This window comes from Ranitomeya variabilis, chromosome 5 (assembly GCF_051348905.1).
Source record: "Ranitomeya variabilis isolate aRanVar5 chromosome 5, aRanVar5.hap1, whole genome shotgun sequence".
In the NCBI taxonomy this organism is placed as follows: domain Eukaryota; kingdom Metazoa; phylum Chordata; class Amphibia; order Anura; family Dendrobatidae; genus Ranitomeya; species Ranitomeya variabilis.
The window spans coordinates 463,141,098-463,154,404 of record NC_135236.1 but is presented as its reverse complement, the minus strand read 5'-3'; the positions used below and the strand labels follow the sequence as shown (position 1 = coordinate 463,154,404).

The 13,307-nt window shown below is 46.2% G+C and overlaps 1 protein-coding gene across 2 annotated transcripts in view; it reads left to right on the top strand.

Annotated features, from left to right (window-relative positions):
• The window catches only part of TMTC3 (transmembrane O-mannosyltransferase targeting cadherins 3), a 150,432-nt gene that overhangs the window by 124,169 nt on the left and 12,956 nt on the right, over positions 1 to 13,307 (top strand). The window lies entirely within an intron of this gene.

The window sequence follows — 13,307 nt, the reverse complement described above, 5'->3', positions numbered from 1 at the left end:
TTTCCCGGAGGCCACCGCATCGCACCTATTGAGCTGCCTCCGGGAAAATGGCCGCTGCATTGCACCGATGGAGTTGCGGCGGGGCCTCCAGGGCTAAGGAGATGCCGGAGGAGCCCCAACTGGATAAAGATATGCCGCCGCCACCGCCACCTCACAGCACAGAGGCCCCACACAGAAGAGGAGCCGCCGCACCAGAGCACAGCAGCCGCCGCCGCCACTCCCAGCACTGAGACCCCCACGCTGCACCGCTACGATAAGGTAATGGGGGATACTCACTTTCCTGTGAGACGCCCCCTCGTCATCAGGATCACTCCCCCCCCCCCCCAAAAGGCACATATTCACCGGCCCTATAAGACGACATAGGGTGTATAAGAAGACCCCCGACTTTTAAGAAGATTTTATATTTTAACTGGTAAAGTTGGGGGGTCGTCTTATACGCCCAGTCGTCTTATACGCCGGAAAATACGGTAAGTCCTGTTTGCCAGAGGGATCAAATACTTATTTCTCACTGCAAAATGCAAATACATTTATATAATTTATACAATGTGATTATTTGATATTCCATCTCTCAGTGATAAAATTAACGTGCCCTGAAACTTATAAGACTGTTCATGTCTTTATTAGTGGACAAACTTACAAAATCAGATAGGGATCAAATATTTATCTCCCCCCACTGTTCACACACACACAAAGTAAACGTGACTGAACTATGTGGCACTGTGACTGACAGAACTTGTTCAGTAAACGTGACTGAACTATGTGGCACTGTGACTGACAGAACTTGTCCAGTAAACCTGACTGAACTACATCACACTGTGACTGACAGAACTTGTTCAGTAAACGTGAGTGAACTACGTCGTGCTGTGAGTGGGGGTTAAATCCCGCGCCAATTCGCGGCTTGACTGCGTCTGTCGCTGATTGGTCGCTGGCGACCGGCACAACCAGTCAGCGAAGCGGGATTTCCAGTACAGACAAACAGACAGAATTAGACGATTATATAGTGTGTGTGTGTGTGTGTGTATATATATATATATATATATATATATATATATATATATATATATATATATATATATATATGTGTATGTATATATATATGTATATCTACTATATAATTGTCTAAGGGTCACTTCAGTCTTTCTGTCCTTCTGTCTTTCTGTCACGGATATTCATTGGTCGCGGCCTCTGTCTGTCATGGAATTCAAGTCGCTGATTGGTCGTGGCAAAACGCCCACGACCATTGCCACGACCAATCAGCGACGTGCACAGTCCGGAAGAAAATGGCCGCTCCTTACTCCCCGCACTCAGTGCCCGGCGCCCGCATACACCGCTCCGGTCACCGCTCACACAGGGTTAATGCCGGCAGTAACGGACTGCGTTATGCCGCGGGTAACGCACTCCGTTACTGCCGCTATTAACCCTGTGTGACCAAGTTTTTACTATTGACGCAGCCTATGCAGCATCAATAGTAAAAGCATCTAATGTTAAAAATAATTTAAAAAAAATCAAAAATCATTATATACTCACCTTCCGCCGCCTTTCCCGCTCCTCGCGATGCTCCGGCCGGTCCATGGAAGCGGCACGTTCCGGTGGCAAGGATGGTCTGGGAGAAGGACCTGCCATGACGTCACGGTCATGTGACCGCGACGTCATCACAAGTACTGCGCGAGAAGGACCTGCCGTGACGTCATGGTCATATGACCGCGACATCATCACAGGTCCTGCACGCCTGCACGAGAAGGACCTGCCATTACGTCACGGTCACGTGACCGCGACGTCATCACAACCTGGGACCGGAAGCTGCCAGCCTGCACCCCACACAGGCGACAGAACCACAACGCGCCTGCGGAAGGTGAGTATATGTTTATTTTTTTATTTTTTTAACCTGTGACATAGGTGGCTGGGCAATATACTACGTAGCTGGGCAATATACTACGTGACTGCCCAATATACTACGTGGCTGGGCAATATACTACGTGACTGCCCAATATACTACGTGGCTGGGCAATATACTACGTGGCTCTGTGTTGTATACTACGTAACTGGGCAATATACTACGTCGCTGGGCAATATACTACGTGGCTCTGTGCTGTATACTACGTCACTTGGCAATATACTACGTTACTGGGCAATATACAACGTCACTAGGCAATATACAATGTAACTGGGCAATATACTACGTCGCTGGGCAATATACTACGTGGCGGGCAATATACTACATTGCTTTGATGACTGCTTTGCACACTCTTGGCATTCTCTTGATGAGCTTCAAGAGGTAGTCACCAGGAATGGTCTTCCAACAATCTTGAAGGAGTTCCCAGAGATGATTAGCCCTTGTTGGCCTTTTTGCCTTCACTCTAAGGTCCAGCTCACCCCAAACCATCTCGATTGGGTTCAGGTCTGGTGACTGTGGAGGCCAGGTCATCAGGCGTAGCACCCCATCACTCTCCTTTTTGGTCAAATAGCCCTTGCACAGCCTGGAGGTGTGTTTGGGGTCATTGTCCTGTTGAAAAATAAATGATGGTCCAACTAAACGCAAACCGGATGGAATAGCATGCCGCTGCAAGATGCTGTGGTAGCCATGCTGGTTCAGAATGCCTTCAATTTTGAATAAATCCCCAACAGTGTCACCAGCAAAACACCCCCACACCATCACACCTCCTCCTCCATACTTCACGGTGGGAACCAGCAGGGCCGGCATCAGCACCAGGCATACCCGGGCAAGTGCCCGGGGCCATGGGGGGAGGGGGCATTATGACACTGAGGCTCCTGGGGGGCCCCCACAGCCTGACTACATCCCCTGTAATACACAGTACAACTCCCAGGACTCGGAGCACATCGCCAGCAGCAGGCGGCCCAGAGCTCTGGGAGTTTCGCAGCTGCTGGAGAGCCATGACGCGTCGCCGTTGATTAGCAGTCTCACCATGGATATGCAAAGTGACTTCCGGTCTGTGTCGTCACTTCCGGGTGAGAGTGAGGACGAGCTCGTCATCCTAAGAGCTCAGAGCGGTCCGTCCTGCCCTGGGAATCCTTATCGTCCAGCGGCGCGCGGGGTCTGACCGTCCAGTGCCCAGAGCATGAGCCGCGCATCGCCAAGCAGAGAGACGAGCAGCAGTGCAGCACCTGTGGGTGTCCGTGACAGTGAAAGTGAAGCAGTCTTCCTTCCTGGAGCAAAGGCAGACCTACAGTATGGCATCTGAGTGAGTGATGCTGGGACTAGTAGACTACTGCCTGTATATACTACACTACATGGCTGTGCTATATAGTACGTGGGCTATGCTATATAGTACGTGGGCTGTGCTATATAGTACGTGGGCTGTGCTATATAGTATGTGGGCTGTGCTATATAGTATGTGGGCTGTGCTATATAGTATGTGGGCTGTGCTATATAGTACGTGGGCTGTGCTATAAACTACGTGCGCTGTGCTATATACTACGTGGCTGTGCTATATGCTATGTGGGCTGTTATATACTATGTGGGCTGTTATATACTATGTGGGCTGTTATATACTATGTGGGCTGTTATATACTACGTGGGCTGTGCTATATAATACGGGGCTGCTATATATTATGTGGGCTGCTATATACTATGTGGGCTGTTATATACTACGTGTCAGGCTGTGCTATTTACTATGTGGGCTGCTATATACTATGTGGGCTGTTATATACTACGTGGCAGGCTGTGCTATATAGTACGTGGGCTGTGCTATATAGTACGTGGGCTGTGCTATATACTACGTGGGCTGATATATACTACGTGGCAGGCTGTGCTATATACTATGTGGCTGTGCTATATACTACGTGGACGTGGCTGTGCTATATACTACGTGGGCTGTGTTATATACTGCGTGGGCTGTTATATACTGCGTGGGGTGTTATATACTACGTGGGCTGTTATATACTATGTGGGCTGTGCTATATACTACGTGTGCTGTGCTATATACTACATGGGCTATTAATCTGGCATTGTACTGCACCTATATTTCTCTGCTGTATCTGTGCATCATGAATCGTGGTTTGTGTTAAAGGGGGGGGGGGGGGGCCACTGAGACTTTTTCACCCGGGGCCCTCAAAAACCTGGAGCCGGCCCTGGGAACCAGACATGTAGAGTCCATCCGTTCACCTTTTCTGCGTTGCACAAAGACACGGTGGTTGGAACCAAAGATCTCAAATTTGGACTCATCAGACCAAAGCACAGATTTCCACTGGTCTAATGTCCATTCCTTGTGTTCTTTAGCCCAAACAAGTCTCTTCTGCTTGTTGCCTGTCCTTAGCAGTGGTTTCCTAGCAGCTATTTTACCATGAAGGCCTGCTGCACAAAGTCTCCTCTTAACAGTTGTTGTAGAGATGTGTCTGCTGCTAGAACTCTGTGTGGCATTGACCTGGTCTCTAATCTGAGCTGCTGTTAACCTGTGATTTCTGAGGCTGGTGACTCGGATAAACTCATGTGAGCCAGTTTCTTTGTAGTGCTTGATGATTTGCCACTGCACTAGGGGACACTTTCAGAGTTTTCCCAATTTTTCGGACTGACTGACCTTCATTTCTTAAAGTAATGATGGCCACTCGTTTTTCTTTACTTAGCTGCTTTTTTCTTGTCATAATACAAATTCTAACAGTCTATTCAGTAGGACTATCAGCTGTGTATCCACCAGACTTCTGCACAACACAACTGATGGTCCCAACCCCATTTATAAGACAAGAAATCCCACTTATTAAACCTGACAGGGCACACCTGTGAAGTGAAAACCATTTCCGGTGACTACCTCTTGAAGCTCATCAAGAGAATGCCAAGAGTGTGCAAAGCAGTCATCTAAGCAAAAGGTGGCTACTTTGAAGAACCTAGAATATAAGACATATTTTCAGTTGTTTCACACTTTATATATATATATATATATATATATATATATATATATATATATATATATATATTGTCTAAGGGTTTTTCCGTCTGTCTGTCTGTCTTTCTGTCTGTCTGTCTGTCCTGGAAATCCCGCGTCTCTGATTGCTCGACCAATCAGAGACGGGCACAGCATGGCGACGATGATGTCATAAAGGTTGCCTCGACCAATCAGTGACGGGCACAGTCTGCCGTGAATTCGCCTCGACCAATCAGCGACGGGCACAGTATCGACGTAGATGTCATAATGGTTGCCATGGCGACGATGATGTCATAAAGGTTGCCTCGACCAATCAGCGACGGGCACAGTCTGCCGTGAATTCTGGAATCATCATTGTCCATATACTACGGGGACATGCATATTCTAGAATACCTGATGCATTAGAATCGGGCCACAGTCTAGTATATATATATATATATATATATATATATATATATATATTTTATTCTGTATGTGTGTATATACTGTATGTGTGTATATATACTGTATACTTATATATATGTGTGTGTATATATATATATTGTATGTATATATGTGTGTGTGTATTTACTGTATGTACCGTATTTTTCGGACTATAAGAAGCACTTTTGTTCCCCAAAATTTGGGGGGAAAGTGGGGGGTGCGTCTTATAATCCGAATCTGTGTGATGTGCTGTAGAGGAGGGGGGCGGCTCTAGAGTGGTCAGGGGGCTGGGGTGGGCTGGCTGTGGGCTGCTGAGACAGCAGGAGGTTCTGTGCTCCCGCTCATTAGCCTCATGTAATATTCACTGCACCTGATGTCCATGACCTCGGTGCTGAACCTGTGCCAAGTTGATTCACAGGGGAGCAGCGAATATTACATGTGCCTGCATCTCCCCCCCACTCCCATCATGGATATGGCCCCCGGTCACTCTTATATGCCCCCCCTGTGCTGCTGACAGGCACATGCTTCCCCCCCTGTGCTGCTGGCAGGCACATGATAAAATAACCAACACTTAACTCACCTTCCCCTGATGGCTCCGTGCTCACAGCTCCTCGGTTGCTTCCTGTGACTGTGCTGACATCCGATCATGTGATCGGACAGCACAGTGATGACATCACTGTGTGCCCAGGTCACATGATCCGATGCCTGGGAAACAGGAAGCGCAACTGAGGAGCTGTGAGCACGGAGCCATCAGGGAAAGGTGAGTTAAGTGTTTGTTATTTTATCATGTGCCTGCCAGCAGCATGGGGGGGGGGAGCATGTGCCTGCCAGCAGCACAGGGAGGGGCATGTGCCTGCCAGCAGCACGGGGGCATTTTCCTGCCAGCAGCACAGAGAGGGCATGTGTCTGCCAGCAGCAGGGGGGTGGCATGTGCCTGCCAGCAGCACGGGGGGGGCATGTGTCTGCCAGCAGTACAGGGGGGGGCATGTGTCTGCCAGCAGCACAGGGAGGGCATGTGTCTGCCAGCAGCAGGGGGGGTGGCATGTGTCTGCCAGCAGCACTGGGGGGCATGTGTCTGCCAGCAGCACAGGGGGGGCATGTGTTTGCCAGCAGCACAGGGGGGCATGTGTCTGCCAGCAGCAAAAGGGGGGCATGTGTCTGCCAGCAGCAGAGGGGGGCATGTGTCTGCCAGCAGCACGGGGGGGCATGTGTCTGCCAGCAGCACGGGGGGGGGCATGTGTCTGCCAGCAGCACAGGGGGGGGGCATGTGTCTGCCAGCAGCACAGGGGGGGCATGTGTCTGCCAGCAGCACAGGGGGGGCATGTGTCTGCCAGCAGCACAGGGGGGGGCATGTGTCTGCCAGCAGCACAGGGGGCATATAGTGACCGGGGGGCCTGTACCTGCCAGCAGCACTGGGGGACATATAGTGACCGAGGGGCTGTACCTGTCAGCAGTACAGGGGGGCATATTGTGACTGGGGGGGGCATGTGCCTACCAGCAGCACAGGGGGGCATGTCCCTGCCAGCACAAGGGTGCATATTGTGACTTGGGGGACATGTGCCTGCCAGCAGTTCAGGGGGTCATATAGTGACCCAGGGGGGGCATGTGTCTGCCAGCAGTACAGGGGGGCATATAGTGACCAGGGGGGCATGTGCCTGACAGCAGCACAGGGGGGCATATAGTGACCAGGGGGGCATGTGCCAGCACAAGGATGGGGGTTATATAGATACCAGGATGAGGGACATATGATTTGTAAGACGGACACTGGCATTTTAAGACACACCCCCATTTAACATAAAAAAATTATTTTTTTCTCTTTTTCTTCACCAAATTTGGGGGTGCGTCTTATAATCAGGTGCGTCTTATAGTCCGAAAAATACGGAATGTGTGTGTGTGTGTGTGTGTATATATATATATATATATATATATATATATATATATATATATATATATATATATATATATATATATATATATATACATGTACATATGTATATACATATACGTGTATATATATATATATACATATACAGAGTATATATACACACACGTATATATACACATACATACAGTATATACACTGTGTTCCTAATTATTATTCACAAAGAGTTTAGGAGTGATAAGGTTAGAATTTTTTTGTTTGTTATTTAAACTCATTGATGGTGATGTGTGTCAGGGCTCTTTATATCACTGAAAGCAATTGCAGATACCTTGTGCACATTAGTTTGGCAGGTGTGTCCAAATAAAGGCAAGACTACTTAAGAAGGCTGTTCCACATTATTAAGCAGCCTACATTTTTTGCCAAAATGGGAAAGAAAAAGGATGTGTTGGCTCCTGAGAAGCAACAAATTGTGGAGTATTTAGGTCAAGGCATGACTACAATCAACATTGGCAAGACACTTCATCGTGATCATCGCACAATCAAGAAGTATGTAGCTGATTCCCAGCACACACGTGTGCGTGCTGATAAGGAAAAATTGGGGACTCTTTCCAACAGGCAATTGCGTAAGGTTAAAAGAGCAGCTGCAAAAATGCCTTTTCATAGCAGCAGACAAGTTTTTGAAGCTGCTGGTGCCTCCAACATCCCCAGAACAACAAGATGCAGGGTCCTTCAGAGGTTTGCAGCTGTGCTTAAGCCATCCTGTCGACCACCTCTATCCACTGCACACAAGCAGAAACGGCTCCAAACGATACATGAAGACTGACTTCCAAACTGTTTTGTTCACTGATGAGTGCCGTGCAACGCTCGATGGTCCAGATGGATGGAGTGGAGGATGGGTGGTTGATGGACACCCCATGAAAACACGGCTAAGGCGCCAACAATGAGGAGGTGGAATAATGTTTTGGGCTGGAATCATGGGGAGAGAGATTGTCGGCCCCTTTATGAACCCTGAAAGGGTAAAGATGAACTCCATAATCTATGTGGAGTTTCTAAAACAACACTTCCTGCCATGGTTCAAGAGGAAGAACCGTGCTTTCCGCAGCAAGATCATTTTCATGCATGATAATGCACCGTCTCATGCTGCAAAAAACACATCTGCATCTCTGGCTGCTATGGGCATAAAAGAGGACAAACTTATGGTGTGGCCACTAGGGTTGAGCGAAACGGGTCGGCAATTTTCAGAAGTCGCTGACTTTTGGCAAAGTCGGGTTTCATGAAACCCGACCCGACCCCTGTGTGGGGTCGGCCATGAAGTCGGCGATCTTCTGAATCTGGAATCGGAATTCCGATACCGATTCCCGATATGTTTAAGATATCGGGAATTGGTATCGGAATTCAGATTTAAGTGTAAAATAAAGAATTAAAATAAAAAATATCGCTATACTTACCCTCTGACGGGCCCTGGTACTAAGCGGGAACCTTCCTTCCTTAGAATCAGCCTTCCAGGACCTTGCGGTGACGTCGCGGCTTGTGATTGGTCGCGCGGCCGCCCATGTGACCGCTCGCGCGACCAATCACAAGCCGCGACGTCACCGAAGGCCCTGGAAGGGCTGATTCTTAGGAAGGAAGGCTGCCGGAACGAAGCCGAGGGTGAGTATATTCCTATTAGGTATATACTCACCCTCGGACACGCCCTGCTTCTTTCCGGCAGCCTTCCTTCCTAAGAATCAGCCCTTCCAGGACCTTCGGTGACGTCGCGGCTTGTGATTGGTCGCGCGAGCGGTCACATGGGCGGCCGCGCGACCAATCACAAGCCGCGACGTCACCGCAAGGTCCTGGAAGGCTGATTCTAAGGAAGGAAGGTTCCCGGTTAGTACCAGGGCCTGTCAGAGGGTAAGTATAGCGATATTTTTTATTTTAATTCTTTATTTTACACTTAAATATGGATCCCAGGGCCTGAAGGAGAGTTTCCGCTCCTTCAGACCCTGGGAACCATTGGAAACCCAATGCACTGCATTGGGTTTCGAGTTTCGGCCGACCCCGACTTTTTTATAGGATCGGCCGATTTCACTCGACCCGACTTTTGAAAAAGTCGGGTTTCGTGAAACCCGACCCGATCCTATAAAAGTAAAGGTCGCTCAACCCTAGTGGCCACCATCTTCCCCTGACCTCAACCCCATTGAGAATCTCAGGAGCATCATCAAAAGGAGTGTCCATGATGACGGGAGGCAGTTCACATCTAAGCAACAGCTCTGGGAGGGTATTCTGTCCACATGCAAAACAATTGAAGCAGAAACCATCCAAAAACTGACAAATTCAATGGACGAGAGAGTTCAGAAGCTTCTTTCGAACAAGGGGTCCTATGTGCAAATGTAACATCACCTAGAATAAAATTTTCACTGGAAAACTGTTTGATTTCATTTTGTAATAAGCTGATAATGCTTATAACTTCACAATTGACCATTTTTTTGTTCAAAATTAAAAAAAAAAAAGGTTGAAAACTCTGCTGTGCATAATAATTTGGAACATGCATTTTGAGTGTTTATTTTTTTTTTAAAAGATACTGTTTTCATAGGCAGTTTGTTCCAAAACATTGCAATTATACTAGAATAGTAGATGACTGGAAAATAACAATAACTGCAATTCAGATAGGTAATTTAGAGAAAATATGAGGAAATATTATTTGCATAATAATTTGGAACACCGTGTATACACACATATATACTGTATGTATGTGTATATATATATATATATATATATATATATATATATATATATATATATATATATATATATACTCTGTATATGTGTGTGTGTGTATATATATATATATATATATATATATATACTGTACTATCCTGTTTCGCCCGGGTTAATAACTGCTGTTAGCAAAGTAGAATGTGTTAACAAAAATTTATTCTGCACGCAAAAGCCACAAAACAAATAGAAATGTAATTATTAAAAGGCAAAAACTAAGCTAATAAAAGCATTTCACAATATATATTTGAACACCAGAGATATTCCACACAGATTTAAATAAATTGGCCAAGTAATCTGAAGTAATCTTCTACTACTTATTCAAGAGCCTTTTGATAAACTACATTCTTAGTTTTTCCTTCAGGTGCAAAGACGAACAGATTTTTGGCTGTTCCAACTCTTGAACAGGCCACATAAAGTTGACCATGAGAAAAGCATGAAGATTGTAAATCGATTCCAACTACTTTCAAGGACTGTCCCTGGGCCTTGTTGATGGGCATAGCAAATGCCAGTCGAACAGGAAACTGGAGGCATTTAAAATCAAAAGGCAAATCAGATGGAATGAGAGGAATTGTTGGAATGAAAACATCTTTTCCAGTGGCACATCCTGTCAAAATGGTTGCCTCAATTGCATGTGGAAACAGGTTCTTAATCAAGAGTTTTGTTCCATTACACAGCTTTGGTGGATCCAAATTTCTCAATAGCAGAATAGGTGCTCCAGGTTTTAGAAAGAGGTTGTGAGGAGGAAGTCCTTGTGGCTCCAAGGAATTGAGGAACTCAGTTGGATAAAATATTGCTTGAGCAGGGTCTATTACTGTATCCACTGACTTGTAGGTTGTGCACACACCTGGAAGGAGATTTAGAATTTGAAGGTTGATCTTGTTGACGCTGTCATTTTTGGGAGCTAGAATAGCCCTTTCACACAGCCAGCCAGAATTTTTGAAGTGGAGTTGAATCTTTGGAAAAACCTTTGCTTTCAACTCCTCAATGGAAGTCACAATGCAACAAAAGTTGCTTGGGAAGGTGATCTGTCCAGTGGTTGAGTTTACTGGTGCCTTGCCATCTCCAATAGTCAACCGCTTGCGCAAAAACATGGCAGACACTTTTTTCCTGAAGGGTTGCCTGTTGTAGGATCTGTCTGAGGTATTCCAAAGTGATAGCCATCCTGTCCCTGCCAAAAGATGATTGGATATTGCAGACCATCATAGGACCTGTGAGTTTCTGCTACTCGTTGCAAACTATTGTTTCTTTTCTGAAGCACAAAGTCACGGCTTTGAAAATCATTACCTACAATCAAGATGGCTACCTCACCAAATGTGGGAGCATTGAAACGTCGCTGATGTTCACCTTGTGGTGTTTTGTCAGCTCGAATGACAACCTTGTAATCGTCATTTGGCATGCATTCAAGAGCAGTCTTGAAAAGTTGAACATATGGATTTTTGGAGTGAAGGAACTGCTGCAAAATAGTGACAATATCAAGGCGAGTGTTAGGAATTAAAGAGCATCTCCGCTGAACCTCTGCTTCTGCATTTCCCATGAAGAAGAGTTGAAGAAATTGAGGTTCTTCTCCTTGTAATGAAAGCAGTGAGCCAATTGAGTGGTAAACCTGTCCTTGAATTTTAAATGTCGGCATAAATCCTGTTGTAAACATTTCGTTTGTTGCACCAAATTGTCATTTGGAAGGAGGAGTTGTACTTCCTGATGTTGTCCAAGAAATACTTTGATATCGTACTGGTATCTGTCATCAGAGACTTTAGGGGATCTGGTGGTGACAGGAGAGGTGGAAGTTTTATCTTGCCATTTGCACAGCATAAACCTGGCGGTTCATCTTTCCATTTCAGGGCACTGCAGTACATGCAGACCACATCCATTTTTCCTATCTGAACTTTAGGATTATCCTGATAGTTTATGTCTGACTGGTAACAAAAGGCAGCATGTTTCAAATCGCCAACCATTTCCTGTGCCCTGGTGGAAGAAATAGCAATTCTCTTAGTGGCAAGTCGGCCTTCTCTCTGCTGAGATGACTCATTGGCCCTTGAGGAAGCAGCTCTTGTTTTCATGTCTGCAAGCCTCACTTCCCTCTCCTCAGAAAGTTCATTAGCCCTTGAGGAAGCAACTCTTGTTTTCATGTCTGCAAGCCTTGCTTCCCTCTCAGAAAGTTCATTGGCTCTTGAGGAAGCAGCTCTTGTTTTCATGTCTGTAAGCCTGGCTTCTCTCTCCTCAGAAAGTACATTGGCTCTTGAGGAAGCAGCTCTTGTTCTCTTGTCTGCAAGCCTCACTTCCCTCTGCTCAGAAAGTTCATTGGCTCTTGAGGAAGCAGCTGCTGTTCTCATGTGTGTCGGCCTTGTTTCTCGGTCTTCACATTTATCATTGGCCCGTAATGCAGCTTTTCTTTTCGCATCAGCTGACATTCGTGCCATATGAGGCATTATTGTGGTAAAAATAGTCTGTAACTGTCAGTTTCTATATCCTCTCACATAGAGGTAATGTGACTGACATCAGCCTTTCCACCAACACACCCTAACTGACATGCTATTACCTCACACAAGCTTTGTTATACTGAGAATGTCCTTTGTTGCCTATATTAACCAATCAGAGCTCAGATTAATTAACTGTAGCAAAATAGAAGCTGAGCTGTGATTGGTTGCTATTGGCAGCCTGATAAATCCCCAGCCAACAGGAAGCCCTCCCCCCTGGCAGTATATATTAGCTCACACATACAAATAATAGACAGGTCATGTGACTGACAGCTGCCGTATTTCCCAAATGATACATTTGTTGCTTTTGTACTTTGTCTGCTTATTAATCAGATTTTTATTTTTGAAGGATAATACCAGACTTGTGTGTGTTTTAGGGCGAGTTTCATGTGTAAAGTTGTGTGTGTTGAGTTGCGTGTAGCGACATGCATGTAGCGACACTTGTGAGATGAGTTTTGTGTGGCAACATGCGTGTAGCAACTTTTTGTGTGTCGAGTTGCATGTGACAGGTTAGTGAAGCAAGTTGTGTGCAGCAAGTTATGCGCATGGCGAGTTTTGCGCGTGGCGAGTTTTAGGAGTGGTGCATTTTGAGTATGTGCAAGTTTTGTGTGAGGCAATTTTTGCATGTGTTGCAACTTTTGTGCATGTGGCAATTTTTCCGCGTGTGGAGAGTTTTGCGTGAGCCTAGTTTTGCATGTGACGACTTTTGTGTTTCGACTTTTATGTGGCGAGGTTGGTGTATGTGTGGTGAAATGTGTGCTGAGGGTGGTATATGTGTTCAAGCACGTGGTAGTGTGTGGCGCATTTTGTGTGTGTGTTCATATCCCCGTGTGTGGTGAGTATCCCATGTCGGGGCCCCACCTTAGCAACTGTACGGTATATACTCTTTGG